This window comes from Rhinoderma darwinii, chromosome 6 (genome assembly GCF_050947455.1).
Source record: "Rhinoderma darwinii isolate aRhiDar2 chromosome 6, aRhiDar2.hap1, whole genome shotgun sequence".
In the NCBI taxonomy this organism is placed as follows: Eukaryota; Metazoa; Chordata; class Amphibia; order Anura; family Rhinodermatidae; genus Rhinoderma; species Rhinoderma darwinii.
Window position 1 is genome coordinate 7,417,393 of NC_134692.1, and position 24,176 is coordinate 7,441,568.

The window sequence follows — 24,176 nt, forward strand, 5'->3', positions numbered from 1 at the left end:
TGGGTTCATTTGGGAGTTTATTCATAATTGATGGGCCGTTAACCCCGCCGTGATGAAATTGAATATTTAAGAAGGGATTGGAAAAGGGAATTTTTAGGATGAGATGTTTATATAATCTCAGAGCTGCTGATTACTAAAGTGATTTTTCCAGATCAACCTTCAATAAACAGAACGTAGGGCAGCTCCTATTGAGGGGTGTACTTACATATTATATACCCGTGTGCTGTTTGGGGAGTCTGTAGTCTATGGCTCTTGCTTATCTTTATTCACCTGTCTCATACAGCCCAGCCCTAACTAACATCATCACAGGAGTCACTCCCCCCAAGGATCAGCACACTCCTCTCCTGAAATACTCTGTGCTGCTGGGGACTCTGCTCCTTCCACTATGTAACTCTCAGTATGTGAACTCCCATAAGATGAGAACATGTATCTCCTAAATTACTCTGTGCTGCTGAGAAAACTCAGCTCCTTTAACTACACAACTCAGTCTGTGACCTCCTCTAAAATCAGTTATGCGCCATTTCGATGATTACCTTCCGGGAAGTGAGACCTTATTGTCCGTCTGTTTGTGTCTCAATCGAAATAGCAGAAAATGACTGTACACATTATGGAGGCAGAAGAGTGTGCGCCCGGGTTGCCAGCTGCAGCTGTCTCACTTCCAGACGTCTTTAAGATGCGCCTTGTTGATTGGGTTCAGCTATTTGTAAGATGCATTGCGGAGCAACGTCATTTCATTCCCTCTTTCTCTGGCTCTGAGACAAAATAAGAAAGTAACAATCATTTGTCTGTGTCCTTCAAAGTCTTTGGGAATAAGAAATTGGCACAACCCTATATATACCACCAATAAGAGAAACTGAGTCCATATTATATAAAACATCAAGTTTTTATTTCATCAATACTAAAAATGACAAACAATAGCAATTAAAAAATCAATCTACACAGATGACAAGAAGGGCCACCAATACAGGCAGGGCCGCACCGTCCATGAGGCGATATGAGCTTCTCCGCCACTGGTCCTGCACTATAATTGTATGTGCCTCTGTAGGATGCAGATACAATTACATGTGCCTCTGTAGGATGCAGATACAATTACATACATAAGCGCTGATTGCCCCGTCATTCAGCGCCTTTCAATGACGCAAGCAATGATGTCATTGTGCCGCTTGTGTCGTTGAAAGGCACCGATTGGCAGGGCAGAATGACAATCAGTGCCTTTTAACAATGCAAGTGACGCGATGACGTCATCACGCTGCTTGCGTCGTTCAGCCCGGCCAGACCTGCTCCGAGGAGAGCAGGTCTGCATTGCCTAACAGAGCACGGCATGGGAACGGGATCAGGTAAGTATGTAAAGTTTTTTCTCTTAAAAAATGTGAGTGCCATTATCTACAGGCAGGCTATATGTGAGCCACAATCAACAGGGGGGCTATATGTGGGGCACTATCTACAGGGGGGAATATGTGTGGCACCAGCTGCAGGCTATATGTAGGGCACTATCTAAAGGGGGGGGCTATATGTGTGTGGCACTATCTACAGGGGGCAATATGTGTGGCACTATCTGCAGGTTATATGTGGGGCACTATCTACAAGAGGGCGCTATATGTGTGGCACTATCTACAGGGGGGCTATATGTGGGCTCTGTCTACAAGGGGCTGTATGTAGGGCACTATCTACAGGGGCTACTATCTACAGGGGGATCTATGGGGCCACTATCTACAGGAAGATCTATGTAGGGCACTATCTACAGGGGTCTCTATGGGGGTTACTATCTACAGGGGGATCTATGTAGGGCAGTATCTATGGAGGGCACTATATACAGGGGGCTCTATGGGGGCACTATCTACAGTGGGCTCTATGGGGGCACTGTCTACAGTGAGCACTGTGTGTGTGTTGCAGGACACAGTGTATGGTGTTATTTTAATCATGGACACAGTGTATGGCGCTTTTATAATTAGAGATGCAGTGTATGGCACTATTATATTTAGGGGAGTAATGTATGGCACTATTATAATCAGGGACACAGTGTATTGTGCACCATGAGAAATTTATCTTTGTTTATAGTTGCAGAAATGTTTGAAAAATGAGAAGCTGAAGACACCTGAGCGGCAAACTGCAGAAATGGGCTGTGGCCGGTAGAAGTCATCATAAAGGTCTGGACAGGATGGAGAAGAAAAGTGAACAACTAGAATCTGAAAAGACGTCACAGACCCTGTACTTTACAGGGTCTGTATTACATTGTTCTGTTTCAGCATGCTTTTTGGAGACACATTTTGTGGTGTCGGCTATCCTTGTACTGTACATTTATAGCATGACTGTCATAGTGACCCGGTCCGGTATTATTGAATGTTGAATATAGGCCATTCTGAGTAGCCTCATGTTCTCCACATTGTATATTTTAATTGTCTGTGGTTTTTAGGTCCTGATGGCCAACATGTTCTTATGTATATTGTAATAAAGAATTTATATTTTTTGCAAGTTACTTACTGTACTTGGTGTCATTATTTTTCCCTTTTGGGAGATTTGATTTGTCTTCACATACAGTTATAGGTATTTATTGTCTGTTTTTCCTTGATATGTGTGGACGTTTACTATAACGTTTATCGTTAGGTCTGGTTCTATATAGGTATTCATTGTTCAGGCTATGCTGGGAGCTGTAGTTTTACACCGTACAAACCTATACGGTAGGGGTTAATTCAGCTGTATTTGTGCTGGTGCTGTATTTATGTACTGAGCTTTGTTCTGGTGCTGTATATATGTACTGAGCTTTGTTCTGGTGTTGTATATATGTACTGAGCTTGTTCTGGCGTTGTATATATGTATTGAGCTTGGTTCTGTTGTTGTATTTATGTACTGAGGATGTTCTGGTGTTGTATATATGTATTGAGCTTTGTTCTGGTGCTGAATATATGTAGTGAGCTTGTTTCTGGTACTATATGTACTGAGCTTGGTTCTAGTGTTGCATATATGTACTGAGCTTGGTTCTGGTGCTTTATATATGTAGTAAGCTTGTTTCTGGTACTGTATTTATGTACCAATAAAGCAGCATTGAATTTTACACATATTGTGTGCCGGACCCATCTCTAGAACTTTTGGATCCTTGCCTACCTCCGACGTAGATCTTCTGTCCGAAGCACAAATTCAAGACAGAGACGTGGTGTACCAATTTGTATCATTGGTGAACGGACCAGCATATTTTCGACGGTATTTATGTACTGAGTTTTGTTCTGGTTCTGTATTTATGTACTGAGCTTTGCTCTGGTGTTGTATTTATCTACTGTGCTTGGTTCTGGCACTGTTATATATGTACTAAGCTTGGTTCTGGTTTTGTATATATGTACTGAGCTTGGGTCAGATGCTGTGTTTATCTACTGTGCTTTGTTCTGGCGCTGTGGAATGAATCGGGGTAGGGAGATGACAGGTGAGCCCTAATCTACCCGCAACTCAATCCCTGCCTACTTGCACGGCCCATCCTAAGTGACGGCGTACAACTGGGCGACGGTCCCTACGCTCAGTAAGTGCAAGACAGACAACACAAGACAAGGGCACACAGAAGCAAAGGGGAAGTAGGGGCAGCTGTGTTTATGTACTGAGCTTTGTTCTGATGTTGTATTTAAGTACTGACCTTTGTTCTGGTGCTGTGTGTTTGTACTGAGCTTGGTTCTGGTGCTGTTTTTATGAACTGAGCATAGTTCTGGTACTGTATTTATGTACTGTGGTTGGTTCTGGTGTTATATATATATATATGTACTTATCTTGATCCTGGTGTTGTATATATGTACTGAGCTTTGTTCTGGTACTGTATTTATGTATTGAGCTTAGTTCTGGTGCTGTAAATATGTCTGAGCTTGGTTCTGGTGCTGTATTTATGTACTGAGCTTTGTTCTGGCGCTGTCTCTATGTACTAAGCTTGGTTCTTGTGCTGTATTTATGTCCTTAGCTTGGTTCTGATGTTGTATTTACGTAGTGAGCTTGGTTCTGGTGCTGTATTTATGTACTGAACTTGGTTCTGATGTTGTATTTATGTATTGAGCTTGATTCTCGGGATGTATTTATGTACTGAGCTTGGTTCTGCTGCTGTATATATGTATGAGCTTTGTTCTGGTGCTGTATATATGTATTGAGCTTTGTACTAGTGCTGTATATATGTATTGAGCTTGGTTGTGGTGTTGTATTTATGCACTGAGCTTGGTCCTGGTGCAGTATATATGGCAGAGCTTGGTTCTGGTGCTATATATATGTATGAGCTTGGTTGTGGTACTGTATATATGTCAGAGCTTGGTTCTGGAGCTGTAATTATATAGGATATATTTACAATAACAAAATTGCAGGGCAGATGTAATTGTTTTCAATTCATTGTATATTTAATGAGAATCTGTCAGGTAGTTTTAACCCCTTGAACATCCACCATGCACTAATACATGACCTGACAATATTTCCAAACATTCCCCTGTGTGTTTTTTTTAGATGCAGCAAAATCTATAAAATCAACTTTCAAAACGGCGCACATTATATTCTAATTACTCATTAAAGAGGCTCTGTCACCAGATTATAAGTGCCCTATCTACTACATAATGTGATCGGCGCTGTAATATAGATTACAGCAGTGGTTTTTATTTAGAAAAACAATACATTTTGACCAAGTTACGACCTATTTTAGAATTATGCTAATGACTTTCTTAATAGACAACTGGGCGTGTTTTTGCTTTTTGACATAGTGTATGACGCTGACCAATCAGTGACCAATGAGTGTCATACCCTTCTCTCCATTCATGTACTCAGCACATCGTGATCTTGCGAGATCACGATGTGCTGTCACTTACTCACACATTAACTTTACTGAAGTGTCTTGAGAGTGAATAGACATCACCTCCAGCCAGGACGCGATGTCTATTCACACTCCCGACACTTTGGTAACGTTTGTTTGGGACTTACAGCACAGCACATCGAGATCACGCTGTACAGTAATTGACAGCGTGATCTCGCGAGATCATACTGTGCTGTGTGAGTAAGTCCCATTCATGTCTGAGTACATGAATGGAGAGAAGTGTATGACGCTGATTGGTCGCTGATTGGTCACTGATTCGTCACTGATTGGTCAGCGTCATACACTTCTCTTTATAATGCCCACTTGGTAAAAAAGTTAAAACACGCCCAGTTGTCTATTAAGAAACTAATTAGCATAAATCTTTTTAAAAAATCCCTTGATTAATATATTTATCCACATGGACCAGGTCACTTGTAATTGGTCACCACGTATATTAAATAGATAGGTCTTAGGGTGCGTTCACATATATCAATTGCATCAGCATCAGTTTTTTTGTCTATCAAGTGATTACAACTGATGCAAAAACGAATGCAAAAACGTATGAGTTGTCATCAGACTTTTTCACAAATTTTACTACAAAACTATCAGTTGTCTTCAGTTGTCTTTAGTTGTCATCAGTTTTTACCATCCGTTTTTAACATCAGTTTGTATCAGAGTGGTGCATAGTTTGTGATAGATTGGATACGTGATAGATTAGATACTTGTTGTGTACCATGTCAGGGCTCTCCTTCTCTGCTCCAGCCTCAGCGCTACACTGAGGACTGACACACACATTGTAATATCATGTGTGTTATATTCAGTGCAGCGCCAAGGCCGGCGCCAAGAGAGAGAGAGAGCCCAGAAGGCAGCTGCTGACCACTGACCTCAGATCAAATCTTCGAAGCAGACATGGGATCCTCAAAAGACGCCAAACACTAACCATAACTTCAGGAAGTAGATAGTTTTAGGCGCCTTTACAGCTACCCAACACCACCCCACATCTCATACCCACCCCACACCAGGCAGGGATTGCTGTTGTTTTTATTCACAAAACAGGGTTCGGGTGTCGGCCGTTAAAAACAGCCATCTAGGTACGTTTTTGACGGCCGTTTTGCATCCGTTTTCTATCTGTTCCGTGTTTTCAGTTTTTGACAAATTTTTAAAAACAGATGAATTTCATGTGTAGATAATGAAAGCCTGCCCTCTGTAGATAATGCAGCAGTGCCCTCTGTATATATATCCACACCCCAATGTAGATAATACCGCAGTGCCCTCTGTGTATATATATCCACACCCCAATGTAGATAATACCGCAGTGCCCTCTGTAGATAGTGCCACATACCCCCTGTAGCTAATGCTACAGTGCCCTCTGTATATAGTGCCACACACCCCCTGTAAATAATGCAGTAGTGCCCTCTTTAGATAGTGCCACCCCCCTGTATATAGTGCCACACATGCCACTGTATATAGTTCCACACATGCCTCTGTATATAATGCCACAGTACCCCCTGTAGATAGCACCACACAGCGCCCACTGTAGATGGCACCAAACACACGCCACTGTAGAAAATGCCGCAGTGCCCTCTGTATAATGCCAGAGTACCCCCTGAGTATAATGCCACACTACCTCATGTAGATAATGTCACACAGCCCCCCTGTAGATGGCTCCACACAGCGCCCCATGTAGATTGTGCCACATAGTGCCCCATGTAGGTTGTGCCACATAGCGCCCCTGTAGATAGCGCCACCTCCACTGTATATAGTGCTACCCCCCTTCCCCTGTAGATAGCGCCACTGAACCTCCCTCTAGCAGAGGAATCCCCGGCCAGAGCATTGCTGATACTGTGGCGAGGATTCCCTCTCGGAGGACCCCCTGATACCACTGTCCATATATGGACAGTGATGTCAGGGGTTACTCCCTGAACGTAATCCCCAGCCACAGCATCGCTGATGCTGTGTCCGGAGATTCCCTCATGGAGGACCCACAGTGACATCAGTAGCTACACTGTGAGCGGAATCGACGTTGCTGACTCTGGCCGGGGATCCGCTCAAGGAGCAGCCCCTGACGTCAATGTCCATATATGGGCAGTAACCTCAGGAGTTTCCTCTAAGAGCAGAATTCTCGGCCAGATCATGGGCAATGGCGATTCCGCTTAATCAGTAGTCACTGACATCACTGTCCATATATGGACAGGGATATCAAGGGATTCCCCGAACTTAGCTCTTAAAGTAGCACTGTGCCCGTGGAATTCTCGGTGAGCGAAGGAGCTTCCTCTGCTCTTCCGCTCTGAACTCATTCTGAAGCAGGGACCTGATTGTTCCCTGCTTCAGTATTAAGTTCAACTGTGTCTGCGTCCTGAGGACGCAAACACAGTTGACAGGGGCACATACCCCCGGCCGCACGGAGCAGCGGGACACCGCCCGGAATCAGGGACTGTCCTGATGAATCTGGGACGGGTGGGAATGTAGTCATCATGAGCCATGCCTGGAGCGGAATCCCCGGCAACGCTATGACCGAGGATTCCGTTCCTAGCTCACATCCACCTTCCAGCCGGGTGCTGCCGGAAGGTGGATGCGGCAGCACCCGGCGTTCATCCGGCCACAATTAAAATAGATAGGATACAGCGCCAGACCTCAATGGGAGCCGGAACCAAAACCGCTGCAGGTAACGTTTTTGGACCTGGCTCCCAGGGAGGTCCTGATGTACCCTGCACCAGAACAGATTCCATAGAAAGCTATGGGATCCGTTCTAGCATCAGCTTGCCCCCGGCTTTACTTCAAAACGCCAGAGGTAAACTGAAGCGGACGCCGGACATATGTGAATGGCCCCTAGAAAGTAGCGCCACCCCCAGACGAAGGCAGAAGCGAAACTCGCGTCGGGGCAGGATGCCAGTTCAGGGATTTAACATGACCGGTTAGTACATTGTCCTCCTTCATTATATACTTAATATATTGCACTTAGCACTTTATACTGAGGTCGGTTATATAGAGTAGACATAGTACTAGTATTGTGACAAATAGGTAACTTATAATAACTATTGAGAGAACTGATACAACTTTGCACATTTCTCCTTCCCAACACATACATTTGATGCTATTTTGAAACATTCTGTAATGACTGGGTAGGGAGACAGACAGGTGAGCCCTAATCTACCCGCCACTCAGTCCCTGTCTACTTGCAACAGCCCGTCCTAGGCGACGGCGTACAACTGGGTGACGGTCCCTATGCTAGATAAGTGCACGACAGACAAACAGACAAAGGAACACAGAAGTTAGGGAAATGGGGCAACGAGAGTAGCGAACGAGCCGAGTCAAACCAGGAGTGTACGAGGTACCAAACGCAGAGCAGGAGAATTGTCAGTAAAGCCAGGGTCAAAATGAAGCAGAGGACAAAATGTTCAAGCAGCAGAGCCAGGACATAGACAGAATCACAGGCAAAGGAGGAGCAGGAAATGCAGGTATAAATAGATAGAGGGCGGGAGCTAGCTCCGTCTGGCCAGGCTGTGATAGGCTCTCCCTCTCCTCAGCCTCCCAGCCTGACTGGTAGAAGATCGTGTCACTCTCTCAGACTTAGGAGCAGGTGCAGACTGATTACCCACGGGCGTCGACACAGAAGCTGTGTCTGGCAGATCCTTTACACATTCCCTTTATATCATGCTGTTGATCAAGTATATTATATTTAGAAGTGATGCATAGATATTGTACCGAGGCACTGCTATATGTAAAAGATGTGATATCCCTGTATTGGTGGCCGTTATTGTCATCTGTGTAGATTCATTATTTAATTGCTATTGTTTGTAATTTTTAGTATTGATGAATGTTTATATGAGTACTGCCATGTTGCTCTAGGGACTAATAGTATACACTAATGCACATGTATACCTTTTTTTATGTTGGAAAACCCTATATATGTATACAGGTAAAGAACTCTGTTACCAATCTGTTAACATCTGTGTCGTAGTGCCGTATCTGCCATTATAGGGATTCCACCGGCGCCTGATAGACTCAATTGACTTATAATGCAGTAAGTTGGGTCCCATTGGGGTGTCTGTCGTTTTGACGTGAATATAGCGTTGCATGCAGATGTGACCACAGTCTAACCAGCATGGAGGAGGCAGAAGTGGTAACACCATATTTTAACCAAACTGCTGGTCATTATCATATTAACCTTCATGTTGGGTTCTGCTCACACTGATGATATGGCTTTCGATTTTACAGAATCCATAAAGAATATGACAGATCCGTATGACCGACGTCAACTTTACTGCATGCTTTTTTTTTAATGGAGAGATTGGCGCAACGTACTACGTACACCAGCAATGAGCCATGGAGACCTGATCTGAACTAGCAGAAGTGTGAACAAAGTAACCAATCAGGAGAACAAACAATCCCACAAAATAAAAAAACTGCATTACAAAATTACAGATACAAAGAGATGTTTAGTTTATTTGATATGGAACCATTTCATCAAATGCTAAAGTAGTTACACATCTATAGCATAATGTGCCAAATACATTCTACCCAACCGCATATTCTTGTATATAGGAGCAGTATTATAGTAGTTATATTCTTGTATATAGGGGCAGTATTATAGCAGTTATATTCTATTATATAGGAGCAGTATTATAGTAGCTATATTCTTGTATATAGGGGCAGTATTATAGTAGTTATATTCTTGTATATAGGAGCAGTATTATAGTAGTTATATTCTTGTATATAGGGGCAGTATTATAGTAGTTATATTCTTGTATATAGGAGCAGTATTATAGTAGTTACATTCTTGTATATAGGGGGCAGTATTATAGTAGTTATATTCTTGTATACAGTGGGCAGTATTATAGTAGTTATACTCTTGTATATAGGAGGCAGTATTATTGTAGTTATATTCTTCTATATAGGTGTCAGTATTATAGTAGTTATATTCTTGTATATAGGGGCAGTATTATAGTAGTTATATTCTTGTACATAGAGGGCAGTATTATAGTAGTTATATTCTTGTATATAGGGGCAGTATTATAGTAGTTATATTCTTGTATATAGGGGCAGTATTATAGTAGTAATATTCTTGTATATAGGGAACAGAATTATAGTAGTTATATTCTTGTATATAGGAGGCAGTATTATAGTAGGTATATTCTTGTATATAAGGAACAGAATTATAGTAGTTATATTCTTATATATAGGGGCAGTATTACAGTAGTTATATTCTTGTATATAGGGGCAGTATTATAGTTGTTATATTCTTGTATATAGGGGCAGTATTATAGTAGTTATATTCTTGCATATAGGAGCAGCATTATAGTAGTTATATTCTTGTACATAGGGGGCAGTATTATAGTAGTTATATTCTTGTATATATGAACAGTATTATAGTAGTTATATTCTTGTATATAGGAGCAGTATTATAGTAGTTATATTCTTGTATATAGGAGCCGTATTATAGTAGTTATATTCTTGTATATAGGGGCAGTATTATAGTAGTTATATTCTTGTATATAGGAGCCGTATTATAGTAGTTATCTTCTTGTATATAGGAGGCAATATTATACTAGTTATAGTCTTGTATATATGGGGCAGTATTATAGTAGTTATATTCTTGTACATAGGAGCAGTATTATAGTAGTTATATTCTTGTATATAGGGGCAGTATTATAGTAGTTATATTCTTCTACATAGGGAGCAGTATTGTACTAGTTATATTCATGTATATAGGGGGCAGTATTATAGTAGTTACATTCTTGTATACAGGGGGCAGTATTATAGTAGTTATATTCTTGTATATAGGAGGCAGTATTATTGTAGTTATATTCTTGTATATAGGAGGCAGTATTATGGTAGTTATATTCTTGTACATAGAGGGCAGTATTATAGTAGTTATATTCTTGTATATAGGGGCAGTATTATAGTAGTTATATTCTTGTATATAGGGGCAGTATTATAGTAGTAATATTCTTGTATATAGGGGGCAGTATTATAGTAGGTATATTTGTGTATATAAGGGGCAGTATTATAGTAGTTATATTCTTATATATAGGGGCAGTATTATAGTAGTTATATTCTTGTATATAGGGGCAGTATTATAGTTGTTATATTCTTGTATATAGGGGCAGTATTATAGTTATTATATTCTTGTATATAGGGGCAGTATTATAGTAGTTATATTCTTGCATATAGGAGCAGCATTATAGTAGTTATATTCTTGTATATAGGAGCAGTATTATAGTGGTTATATTCTTGTATATAGGAGCCGTATTACAGTTGTTATCTTCTTGTATATAGGAGGCAGTATTATACTAGTTATATTCTTGTATATATGGGGCAGTATTATACTAGTTATATTCTTGTATATAGGAGCAGTATTATAGTAGTTATATTCTAGTATATAGGGGCAGTATTATAGTAGTTATGTTCTTGTACATAGGGGTAGCATTATAGTAGTTATATTCTTGTATATAGCAGCAGTATTATAGTAGTTATATTCTTGTATATAGGGGGAAGTATTATAGTAGTTATATTCTTGTATATAGGAGGCAGTATTATAGTAGTTATATTCTTTAATATAGGGGCAGTATTATAGTAGTTATATTCTTGTATATAGGGAGCAGTATTATAGTAGTTATATTCTTGTATATAGGGGCAGTATTATAGTACTTATATTCTTGTATATAGGAGCAGTATTATAGTAGTTATATTCTTGTATATAGGGGGCGGTATTATAGTAGATAAATTCTTGTATATTGGGGCAGAATTAGAGTAGTTATATTCTTGTATATAGGGGGCAGTATTATAGTAGATATATTCTTGTATATAGGGGGCAGTATTATAGTAGTTTTATTCTTGTATATAGCTGGCTGTATTATAGTAGTTATATTCTTGTATATAGGAGCAGTATTATAGTAGTTATATTCTTGTATATAGGAGCCGTATTATAGTTATCTTCTTGTATATAGGAGGCAGTATTATACTAGTTACATTCTTGTATATAGGGGCAGTATTATAGTAGTTATATTCTTATATATAAGAGCAGTATTATAGTAGTTATATTCTTGTACATAGGGGTAGTATTATAGTAGTTATATTCTTGTATATAGGAGCAGTGTTATAGTAGTGTATATTCTTGTATATAGGGGGCAGTATTATAGTAGTTATATTCTTGTATACAGGGGGCAGTATTATAGTAGTTATATTCTTGTATATAGGGGCAGTATTATTGTAGTTATATTCTTGTATATAGGAGGCAGTATTATAGTAGTTATATTCTTGTACATAGGGGGCAGTATTATAGTAGTTATATTCTTGTATATAGGGGCAGTATTAGGGCATGGCCCCACGTGGCGGTTTTCCTCCGGAGCTGTCCGCATCAATGCCGCATAGAATCTGCGTTGCAGATTCTGCGGCGGATCTGCCCAAAATGTGCAGTAAATTGATGCGGACTAGCTGCTGCGTACTGCGGTAAAAGTGCTTCCCTTCTCTCTATCAGTGCAGGATAGAGAGAAGGGACAGCACTTTCCCTAGTGAAAGTAAAATAATTTCATACTTACCGGCCGTTGTCTTGGTGACGCGTCCCTCTTTCGGCATCTAGCCCGACCTCCCTGGATGACGCGGCAGTCCATGTGACCGCTGCAGCCTGTGATTGGCTGCAGCCGTCACTTAGACTGTCAACGTCATCCTGGGAAGCCGGACTGGAGACAGAAGCAGGGAGTTCTCGGTAAGTATGAACTTATATTTTTTTACAGGTTGCTGTATATTGGGATCGGTAGTCACTGTCCAGGGGGCAGAAACAGTTACTGCCGATCGCTTAACTCTTTCAGCACCCTGGACAGTGACTATTTACTGACGTCTCCTAGCAACGCTCCCGTAATTACTGGAGCCCCATTGACTTCCTCAGTCTGGCTGTAGACCTAGAAATACATAGGTCCAGCCAGAATGAAGAAATGTCATGTCAAAAAAGCAAGAAGCATCCGCAGCACACATAACATGTGCATGACATCTGCAGACTTCATTGCGGAATTTAGAATCTCCATTGAAGTCAATGGAGAACTTCCGCAATGAGTCTGCAACCAGTCCGCCACTGGTCCGCAACATCCATTGTATGCTGCGGACACCAAATTCCGCACCGCAGCCTATGCTCCGCAGCTGAATTTTCAGCCACATCTAAACTAAGCCTACTAAAAAGAAGTGGAAGGCAATGGAGAAACGGCTCCGCTGCGGATTAACTCTGCGGAGTGTCCGCAGCGGAATTCAAGAGAAATTCCGCCACGTGGGGCTTTGCACTAATGGTAGTTATATTCTTGTATATAGGTGTCAGTATTATAGTAGTTATATTCTTGTATATAGGGGCAGTATTATAGTAGTTATATTCTTGTATATAGGGGGCAGTATTATAGTATTTCTATTCTTGTATATAGGGGCAGTATTATAGTAGTTATATTCTTGTATATAGGGGGCAGTATTATAGTAGTTATATTCTTGTATATAGGGGCAGTATTATAGTAGTTATATTCTTGTATATAGGAGCAGTATTATAGTAGTTATATTCTTGTATATAGGAGCAGTATTATAGTAGTTATATTCTTGTATATAGGGTCAGTATTATAGTAGTTATATTCTTGTATATAGAGGGCAGTAATATAGTAGTTATATTCTTGTATATAGGGGCAGTATTATAGTAGTTATATTCTTGTATATAGGGGCAGTATTATAGTAGTAATATTCTTGTATATAGAGGGCAGTATTATAGTAGGTATATTCGTGTATATAAGGGGCAGTATTATAGTAGTTATATTCTTATATATAGGGGCAGTATTATAGTAGTTATATTCTTGTATATAGGGGCAGTATTATAGTTGTTATATTCTTGTATATAGGGGCAGTATTATAGTAGTTATATTCTTGTATATAGGAGCCATATTACAGTAGTTATCTTGTTGTATATAGGAGGCAGTATTATAGTAGTTATATTCTTGTATATAGGGGGGCAGTATTATAGTAGTTATATTCTTGTATATAGGGGTAGTATTATAGTAGTTATATTCCTGTATATAGGAGCAGTATTATAGTAGTTATATTCGTGTATATAAGGGGCAGTATTATAGTAGTTATATTCTTGTACATAGTGGCAGTATTATAGTAGTTATATTCCTTTACATAGTGGCAGTATTATAGTAGTTATATTCTTGTATATAGGAGCAGTATTATAGTAGTTATATTCTTGTATATAGGGGGCGTTATTATAGTAGATAAATTCTTGTATATTGGGGCAGAATTATAGTAGTTATATTCTTGTATATAGGGGGCAGTATTATAGTAGTTATATTCTTGTATATAGGGGGCAGTATTATAGTAGTTATATTCTTGTATATAGCTGCCAGTATTATAGTAGTTATATTCTTGTATATAGGAGCAGTATTATAGTAGTTATATTCTTGTATATAGGAGCCGTATTATAGTTGTTATCTTATTGTATATAGGAGGCAGTATTATACTAGTTACATTCTTGTATATAGGGGGCAGTATTATAGTAGTTATATTCTTGTATATTGGAGCAGTATTATATTAGTTATATTTTTGTATATAGGTGTCAGTATTATAGTAGTTATATTCTTGTATATAGGAGCAGTATTATAGTAGTTATATTCTTGTATATAGGAGCAGTATTATAGTAGTTATATTCTTGTATATTGGAGCAGTATTATATTAGTTATATTTTTGTATATAGGTGTCAGTATTATAGTAGTTACATTCTTGTATATAGGGGCAGTATTATAGTAGTTATATTCTTGTATATAGGGGGCAGTGTTATAGTAGTTATATTCTTGTATATAAGAGCAGTATTATAGTAGTTATATTTTTGTATATAGGTGTCAGTATTATAGTAGTTATATTCTTGTATATAGGGGAAGTATTATAGTAGTTATATTCTTGTACATAGAGGGCAGTATTATAGTAGTTATATTCTTGTATATAGAGGGCAGTATTATAGTAGTTATATTCTTGTATATAGTGGGCAGTATTACAGTAGTTATAATCTTATATATAGGGGCAGTATTATAGTAGTTATATTCTTGTATATAGGGGCAGTATTATAGTAGTAATATTCTTGTATATAGGGGGCAGTATTAGGCTGGGTTCACACGTGGCGGAATTTCACTTGAATTCCGCTGCGGACACTCCGCAGCGTTAATCCGCAGCGGAGCCGTTTCTCCATTGACTTCCACTTAAATTTAGCAGTGTTCGTTTAGACGATGCGTAAAATTCCGCTGCAGAGCATAGGCTGCGGAGCGGAATTTGGTGTCCGCAGCATGCTCTGTCTGTTGCGGACCAGTGGCGGACTGGTTGCGGACTCATGGCGGAATTTCTCCATTGACTTCAATGGAGAGTCAAAATTCCGTAATGAAGTCCGCAGCTGTCATGCACATGTTATGTGTGCTGCGGATGCGTCTTGCTTTTTTGGACATGACATTTCTTCATTCTGGCTGGACCTATGTATTTCTAGGTCTACAGCCAGACTGAGGAAGTCAATGGGGCTCCCGGAATTACGGGAGCGTTGCTAGGAGACGTCAGTAAATAGTCACTGTCCAGGGTGCTGAAAGAGTTAAGCGATCGGCAGTAACTGTTTCTGCCCCCTGGACAGTGACTACCGATCCCAATATACAGCAACCTGTAAAAAAATAGAAGTTCATACTTACCGAGAACTCCCTGCTTCTGTCTCTAGTCCGGCTTCCCAGGATGACGTTTCAGTCTAAGTGACGGCTGCAGCCAATCACAGGCTGCAGCGGTCACATGGACTGCCGCGTCATCCAGGGAGGTAGGGCTGGATGCCGAAAGAGGGACGCGTCACCAAGACAACGGCCGGTAAGTATGAAATTCGTTTACTTTCACTAGGGAAAGTGCTGTCCCTTCTCTCTATCCTGCACTGATAGAGAGAAGGGAAGCACTTTTTCCGCAGTCCGCAGCAGCTAGTCCGCATCAATTTACTGCACATTTTGGGCAGATCCGCAGCCGTAATCCGCAACCCGGATTAGGTGCGGCATTGACGCGGACAGTTGCGGAGGAAATCCGCCACGTGTGAACATGCCCTTATAGTAGTTATATTCTTATATATAGGAGGCAGTATTATAGTAGTTATATTCTTATATATAGGAGGCAGTATTATAGTAGTTATATTCTTGTATATAGGAGCAGTATTATAGTAGTTATATTCTTGTATATAGGAGCAGTATTATAGTAGTTATATTCTTGTATATAGGGGCAGTATTATAGTAGTTATATTCTTGTATATAGGAGCAGTATTAGGGCGGGTTCACACATGGCGGAATTGCACTTAAATTCCGCTGCGGACACTCCGCAGCGTTAATCCGCAGCGGAGCCGTTTCTACATTGACTTTCACTTTAATTTAGCAGTGTTCGTTTACACGATGCGTACAATTCCGCTGCGGAGCATAGGCTGCGGAGCGGAATTTGGTGTCCGCAGCATGCTCTGTCTGTTGCGGAGCAGTGGCGGACTCATGGCGGAATTTCTCCATTGACTTCAATGGAGATTCAAAGTTCCGCAATGAAGTCCGCAGCTGTCATGCACATGTCATGTGTGCTGCGGATGCGTCTTGCTTTTTTTACTTGACATTTCTTCATTCTGGCTGGACCTATGTATTTCTAGGTCTACAGCCAGACTGAGGAAGTCAATGGGGCTCCCGTAATGACGGGAGCGTTGCTAGGAGACGTCAGTAAATAGTCACTGTCCAGGGTGCTGAAAGAGTTAAGCGATCGGCAGTAACTGTTTCTGCACCCGGGACAGTGACTACCGATCACAATATACATGTATCTGTAAAAAAAAATGAAGTTCGTACTTACCGAGAACTCCCTGTTTCTGTCTCCAGTCCGGCCTCCCAGGATGACGTTTCAGTGTAAGTGACGGCTGCAGCCAATCACAGGCCAAGCACAGGCTGCAGCGGTCACATGGACTGGCGCGTCATCCAGGGAGGTCGGGCTGGATGCCGAAGGAGGGACGCGTCATAAAGACAACGGGCGGTAAGTATGAATTTCTTTTACTTTCACTATGGAAAGTGCTGTCCCTTCTCTCTATCCTGCACTGATAGGGAGAAGGGAAGCACTTTTCCCGCAGTCCGCAGCAGCTAGTCCGCATCAATTTTCTGCACATTTTGTGCAGATCCGCTGCAGAATCTGCAACGCAGATTCTGTGCGGCATTGATGCGGACAGTTGCGGAGGAATTCCGCCATGTGTGGTCATGCCCTTATAGTAGTTATATTCTTGTATATAGGAGCAGTATTATAGTAGTTATATTCTTGTATATAGGAGGCAGTATTATAGTAGTTATATTCTTGTATATAGGAGCAGTATTATAGTAGTTATATTCTTGTATATAGGAGCAGTATTATAGTAGTTATATTCTTGTATATAGGAGCAGTATTATAGTAGTTATATTCTTGTATATAGGAGCAGTATTATAGTAGTCATATTCTTGTATATAGGAGCAGTATTATAGTAGTTATATTCTTGTATATAGGGCAGTATTATAGTAGTTATATTCTTGTATATAGGGGCAGTATTATAGTAGTTATATTCTTGTGTATATAGGGCAGTATTATAGTAGTTATATTCTTGTATATAGGGGGCAGTATTATAGTAAAGAAAAAAGATGTGGTTATAACCAAACCAAACCTAACAAACCCAAAATTGCAATATAATATAGCACGGTGCCATTACTGATAAAGATTATGGAAAAAAGAAAAAAGAAAAATGATCCAGGAATATAAATAGGCACTCTTGGGTTAAGTAAAATTCAATATAGTATTTTATTTTTGAATCCATATAATACCGGCAATATAAATTTTAACAACAACAAAAGTATATTTTTAAAAAGAACCTCCTGGCCAGGAAAAAGGACATACAATGGCACCCTTAATACATTAGAGATATTACCAGATGAATATACAACGTACTATATATGTACAGAACAGTTTTGAAAAGATAAGAAATTCCAAATGAAAACCGCTGGGTTGTGTTCACACTTGCGGTTTTCAACCATATCTGTTATTTTAATCACAAAATGGCCAGAGTTCCTATTGGGAGTGACTGGTAATGATGTTTTTGAAGAAATTCTTTTGATACGCATATAATTGAATATAACTCTAACGATAGGAAGATAGCCCCATGTATTAAGGGGATGTAGTTTACAGCATGCTTTTTTCCTCTCATAAGTGGATCCTTGGTTCTAATTTGAATCTTGTGGTGATAGGAAGTCTTTTCACAGACCCTTAGGGTCAAATGTGTAGCCCTCGTAATCTTGAGCTTTAATACAAAGCACTCTTATAACTTGTATAGGATTTTTACCTTTAACATCCAGCGAGTGCCGAGAGGCCAGCTGTAGAGGTGGTCAGCCCAAGGATGGAAAATAGTAGATCTCCACAGAAGCAGAGTTCATCTGTATGGCCACACATTTAATTCAAAGCCTCCAAATCTCCACCATCACATCAAATGACGATCTCTTCCTTTGATCCATGCGGGTATTTCACCACTGCACTCAAAGAGATACGGACCTGAGAGGGCAGGATCACATGCCGGCATCAAGGTGGATTAGGAGCACTCCGAGAGACACAGACCCGACAGGGTAGGATCGCACGCCGGCAACCAGGTGAGTTGAAAATCCAAAGTAAGTTTCCTTCCACGTGGTATCTCCAACATTGGACAGGGATTCTCAGGGCAAGGTTTAGACGTCACTACCTGCCCTGTTGATTAGAACAGCTGACGCGTTTCATCCCTGAACGGGATTTCTTCAGAGCAGTTTCTAATCAACAGGGCAGGTAGTGACGTCTAAACCTTGCCCTGAGAATCCCTGTCCAATGTTGGAGATACCACGTGGAAGGAAACTTACTTTGGATTTTCAACTCACCTGGTTGCCGGCGTGCGATCCTACCCTGTCGGGTCTGTGTCTCTCGGAGTGCTCCTAATCCACCTTGATGCCGGCATGTGATCCTGCCCTCTCAGGTCCGTATCTCTTTGAGTGCAGTGGTGAAATACCCGCATGGATGAAAGGAGGAGATCGTCATTTGATGTGATGGTGGAGATTTGGAGGCTTTGAATTAAATGTGTGGCCATACAGATGAACTCTGCTTCTGTGGAGATCTACTATTTTCCATCCTTGGGCTGACCACCTCTACAGCTGGCCTCTCGGCACTCGCTGGATGTTAAAGGTAAAAATCCTATACAAGTTATAAGAGTGCTTTGTATTAAAGCTCAAGATTACGAGGGCTACACATTTGACCCTACGGGTCTGTGAAAAGACTTCCTATCACCACAAGATTCAAATTAGAACCAAGGATCCACTTATGAGAGGAAAAAAACATGCTGTAAACTACATCCCCTTAATACATGGGGCTATCTTCCTATCGTTAGAGTTATATTCAATTATATGCGTATCAAAAGAATTTCTTCATAAACATCATTACCAGTCACTCCCAATAGGAACTCTGGCCATTTTGTGATTAAAATAACAGATATGGTTGAAAACCGCAAGTGTGAACACAACCCAGCGGTTTTCATTTGGAATTTCTTATCTTTTCAAAACTGTTCTGTACATATATAGTACGTTGTATATTCATCTGGTAATATCTCTAATGTATTAAGGGTGCCATTGTATGTCCTTTTTCCTTTTTCCTGGCCAGGAGGTTCTTTTTAAAAATATACTTTTTTTGTTGTTAAAATTTATATTGCCGGTATTATCTGGATTCAAAAATAAAATACTATATTGAATTTTACTTAACCCAAGAGTGCCTATTTATATTCCTGGATCATTTTTCTTTTTTCTTTTTTCCGCAGTATTATAGTAGTTATATTCTTGTATATAGGGGGCAGTATTATAGTAGTTATATTCTTATATATAGGGGGCAGTATTATAGTAGTTATATTCTTGTATATAGGGGCAGTATTATAGTAGTTATATTCTTGTATATAGGGGCAGTATTATAGTAGTTATATTCTTGTATATAGGAGCAGTATTATAGTAGTTATATTCTTGTATATAGGGGGCAGTATTATAGTAGTTATATTCTTGTATATAGGGGGGCAGTATTACAGTAGTTATATTCTTGTATATAGGGGGCAGTATTATAGTAGTTATATTCTTGTATATAGGGGCAGTATTATAGTACTTATATTCTTGTATATAGGAGCAGTATTATAGTAGTTATATTCTTGTATATAGGGGGCGGTATTATAGTAGATAAATTCTTGTATATTGGGGCAGAATTATAGTAGTTATATTCTTGTATATAGGGGGCAGTATTATAGTAGATAAATTCTTGTATATATGGGGCAGTATTATAGTAGTTATATTCTTGTATATAGCTGCCAGTATTATAGTAGTTATATTCTTGTATATAGGAGCGGTATTATAGTAGTTATATTCTTGTATATAGGAGCCGTATCTTGTTATCTTCTTGTATATAGGAGGCAGTATTATACTAGTTACATTCTTGTATATAGGGGGCAGTATTATAGTAGTTATATTCTTATATATAAGAGCAGTATTATAGTAGTTATATTTTTGTATATAGGAGGCAGTATTATAGTAGTTATATTCTTGTATATAGGAGCAGTATTATAGTAGTTATATTCTTGTATATAGGGGGCAGTATTATAGTAGTTATATGCTTGTATATAGGAGGCAGTATTATAGTAGTTATATTCTCGTACACAGGGGTAGTATTATAGTAGTTATATTCTTCTATATAGGAGCAGTATTATAGTAGTTATATTCTTGTATATAGGGGGCAGTATTATAGTAGTTATATTCTTTTATATAGGGGCAGTATTATAGTAGTTATATTCTTGTATATAGGGGGCAGTATTATAGTAGTTATATTCTTATATATGGGGGCAGTATTATAGTAGTTATATTCTTGTATATAGGGGCAGTATTATAGTAGTTATATTCTTGTATATAGGGGCAGTATTATAGTAGTTATATTCTTGTATATAGGAGCAGTATTATAGTAGTTATATTCTTGTATATAGGGGGCAGTATTATAGTAGTTATATTCTTGTATATAGGGGGGCAGTATTACAGTAGTTATATTCTTGTATATAGGGGGCAGTATTATAGTAGTTATATTCTTGTATATAGGGGCAGTATTATAGTACTTATATTCTTGTATATAGGAGCAGTATTATAGTAGTTATATTCTTGTATATAGGGGGCGGTATTATAGTAGATAAATTCTTGTATATTGGGGCAGAATTATAGTAGTTATATTCTTGTATATAGGGGGCAGTATTATAGTAGATAAATTCTTGTATATATGGGGCAGTATTATAGTAGTTATATTCTTGTATATAGCTGCCAGTATTATAGTAGTTATATTCTTGTATATAGGAGCGGTATTATAGTAGTTATATTCTTGTATATAGGAGCCGTATCTTGTTATCTTCTTGTATATAGGAGGCAGTATTATACTAGTTACATTCTTGTATATAGGGGGCAGTATTATAGTAGTTATATTCTTATATATAAGAGCAGTATTATAGTAGTTATATTTTTGTATATAGGAGGCAGTATTATAGTAGTTATATTCTTGTATATAGGGGCAGTATTATAGTAGTTATATTCTTGTATATAGGGGCAGTATTGTACTAGTTATATTCATGTATATAGGAGCAGTATTATAGTAGTTATATTCTCGTACACAGGGGTAGTATTATAGTAGTTATATTCTTCTATATAGGAGCAGTATTATAGTAGTTATATTCTTGTATATAGGGGGAAGCATTATAGTAGTTATATTCTTGTATATAGGAGGCAGTATTATATTAGTTATATTCTTGTATATAGGAGGCAGTATTATAGTAGTTATATTCTTGTATATAGGGGCAGTATTATGGTAGTTATATTCTTGTATATAGGGGCAGTATTATAGTAGTTATATTCTTGTATATAGGGGCAGTATTATAGTAGTTATATTATTGTATATTGGGGCAGTATTATAGTAGTTATATTCTTGTATTTAAGGAACAGTATTATAGTAGTTATATTCTTATATATAGGGGCAGTATTATAGTAGTTATATTCTTGTATATAGGGGCAGTATTATAGTGTTATATTCTTGTATATAGGGGCAGTATTATAGTAGTTCTATTCTTGCATATAGGAGCAGCATTATAATAGTTATATTCTTGTATATAGGAGCCGTATTATAGTAGTTATCTTCTTGTATAAAGGAGGCAGTATTATACGAGTTATATTCTTGTATATATGGGGCAGTATTATAGTAGTTATATTCTTGTATATAGGAGCAGTATTATAGTAGTTATATTCTTCTACATAGCGAGCAGTATTGTACTAATTATATTCATGTATATAGGAGCTGTATTATAGTAGTTATATTCTTGTACATAGGGGTAGTATTATAGTAGTTATATTCTTGTATATAGGAGCAGTATTATAGTAGTTATATTCTTGTATATAGGGGGCAGTATTATAGTAGTTACATTCTTGTATATAGGGGCAATATTATAGTAGTTATATTCTTGTATATAGGGGCAGTATTATAGCAGTTATATTCTTGTATATAGGAGCAGTATTATAGTAGTTATATTCTTGTATATAGGGGGCAGTATTATAGTAGTTATATTCTTGTATACAGGGGGCAGTATTATAGTAGTTATATTCTTGTATATAGTGGCAGTATTATTGTAGTTATATTCTTGTATATAGGAGGCAGTATTATGGTAGTTATATTCTTGTATATAGTTGTCAGTATTATAGTAGTTATAATCTTGTATATAGGGGGCAGTATTATAGTAGTTATATTCTTGTATATAGGGGGCAGTATTATAGTAGTTATATTCTTGTATATAGGAGGCAGTATTATAGTAGTTATAATCTTGTATATAGGGGGCAGTATTATAGTAGTTATATTCTTGTATATAGGAGCAGTATTATAGTAGTTATATTCTTGTACATAGGGGGCAGTATTATAGTAGTTATATTCTTGTATATAGGGGGCAGTATTATAGTAGTTATATTCTTGTATGTAGGGAGCAGTATTATAGTAGTTATATTCTTGTATATTGGGGCAGTATTATAGTAGTTATATTCTTGTATATAGGAGGCAGTATTATAGTAGTTATATTCTTGTATATAGGGGGCAGTATTATAGTAGTTATATTCTTGTACATAGAGGGCAGTATTATAGTAGTTATATTCTTGTACATAGCTGGCAGTATTAGGGCATGGCCCCACGTGGCGGTTTTCTTCCGCAACTGTCCGCATCAATGCCGCACAGAATCTGCGTTGCAGATTCTGTTGTGGATCTGCCCAAAATGTGCAGTTAATTGATGCGGACTGGCCGTTGCGTATTGAGGGGAAAGTACTTCCCTTCTCTCTATCAGTGCAGGATAGAGAGAAGGGACAGAACTTTCCATGGTGAAAGTAAAATAATTTCGCACTTAGCGGCCTTTGTCTTGGTGACGCGTCCCTCTTTCGGCATCCAGCCCGACCTCCCTGGATGACGCAGCCGTCACTTAGACTGAAACGTCATCCTGGGAAGCCGGACTGGAGGAAGAAGCAGGGAGTTCTCGGTAAGGCCTCATTTACACGAGCGTGTGCGTTTTGCGCGCGCAAAAAACGCTGCGTTTTGCGCACGCAAAAGGCACTTGGCAGCTCCGTGTGTCATCCGTGTATGATGCGCGGCTGCGTGATTTTCGCGCAGCCGCCATCATAGAGATGAGGCTAGTCGACGCCCGTCACTGTCCAAGGTGCTGAAAGAGCTAACTGATCGGCAGTAACTCTTTCAGCACCCTCGACAGTGAATGCCGATCACAATATACACCAACCTGTGAATAAAAAAAGATGTTCAAACTTACCATGAACTGCCTGCTTCCTCCAGTCCGGTCTCCCGGCCGTTGCCTTGGTGACGCGTCCCTCTCTCGTCATCCGGCCCCACCTCCCAGGATGACGCCGCAGTCCATGAGACCGCTGCAGCCTGTGATTGGCTGCAGCCTGTGCTTGGCCTGTGATTGGCTGCAGCTGTCACTTGGACTTAACTGTCATCCCGGGAGGTCGGCCCGGAGTTATCGGTAAGTCAGAACGTCTTTTTTTTTTTACAGGTTCATGGATTTTCGGAGCGGAAGTCACTGTCCATGGTGCTGAACCAGTTTAACGCTTTCAGCACCGTGGACAGAGACTGTCTCCTGACGTCGCGTACCCGAACATTTTTTACCGGTTTCGGTCAAAACGAGTTTGGCCGAACCCGGTGAAGTTCGGTGCACTCATCTCGAATTTGACACTCCGTTTGGATGTTTGTAAACAGAAAAGCACGTGGTGCTTTTCTGTTTACATTCAGGAGTTTGACAGCTCTT

General features: G+C 39.3%; 1 long non-coding RNA gene across 1 annotated transcript in view; it reads right to left on the reverse strand.

Moving 5' to 3' along the window:
- Nucleotides 1-24,176, reverse strand: part of LOC142656158 (uncharacterized) — a 74,358-nt gene that overhangs the window by 5,221 nt on the left and 44,961 nt on the right. Inside the window, exon 2 of the long non-coding RNA XR_012849594.1 lies at nt 534-752. This is a non-coding gene — a long non-coding RNA (uncharacterized LOC142656158). The remainder of the gene's footprint in view (nt 1-533; nt 753-24,176) is intronic.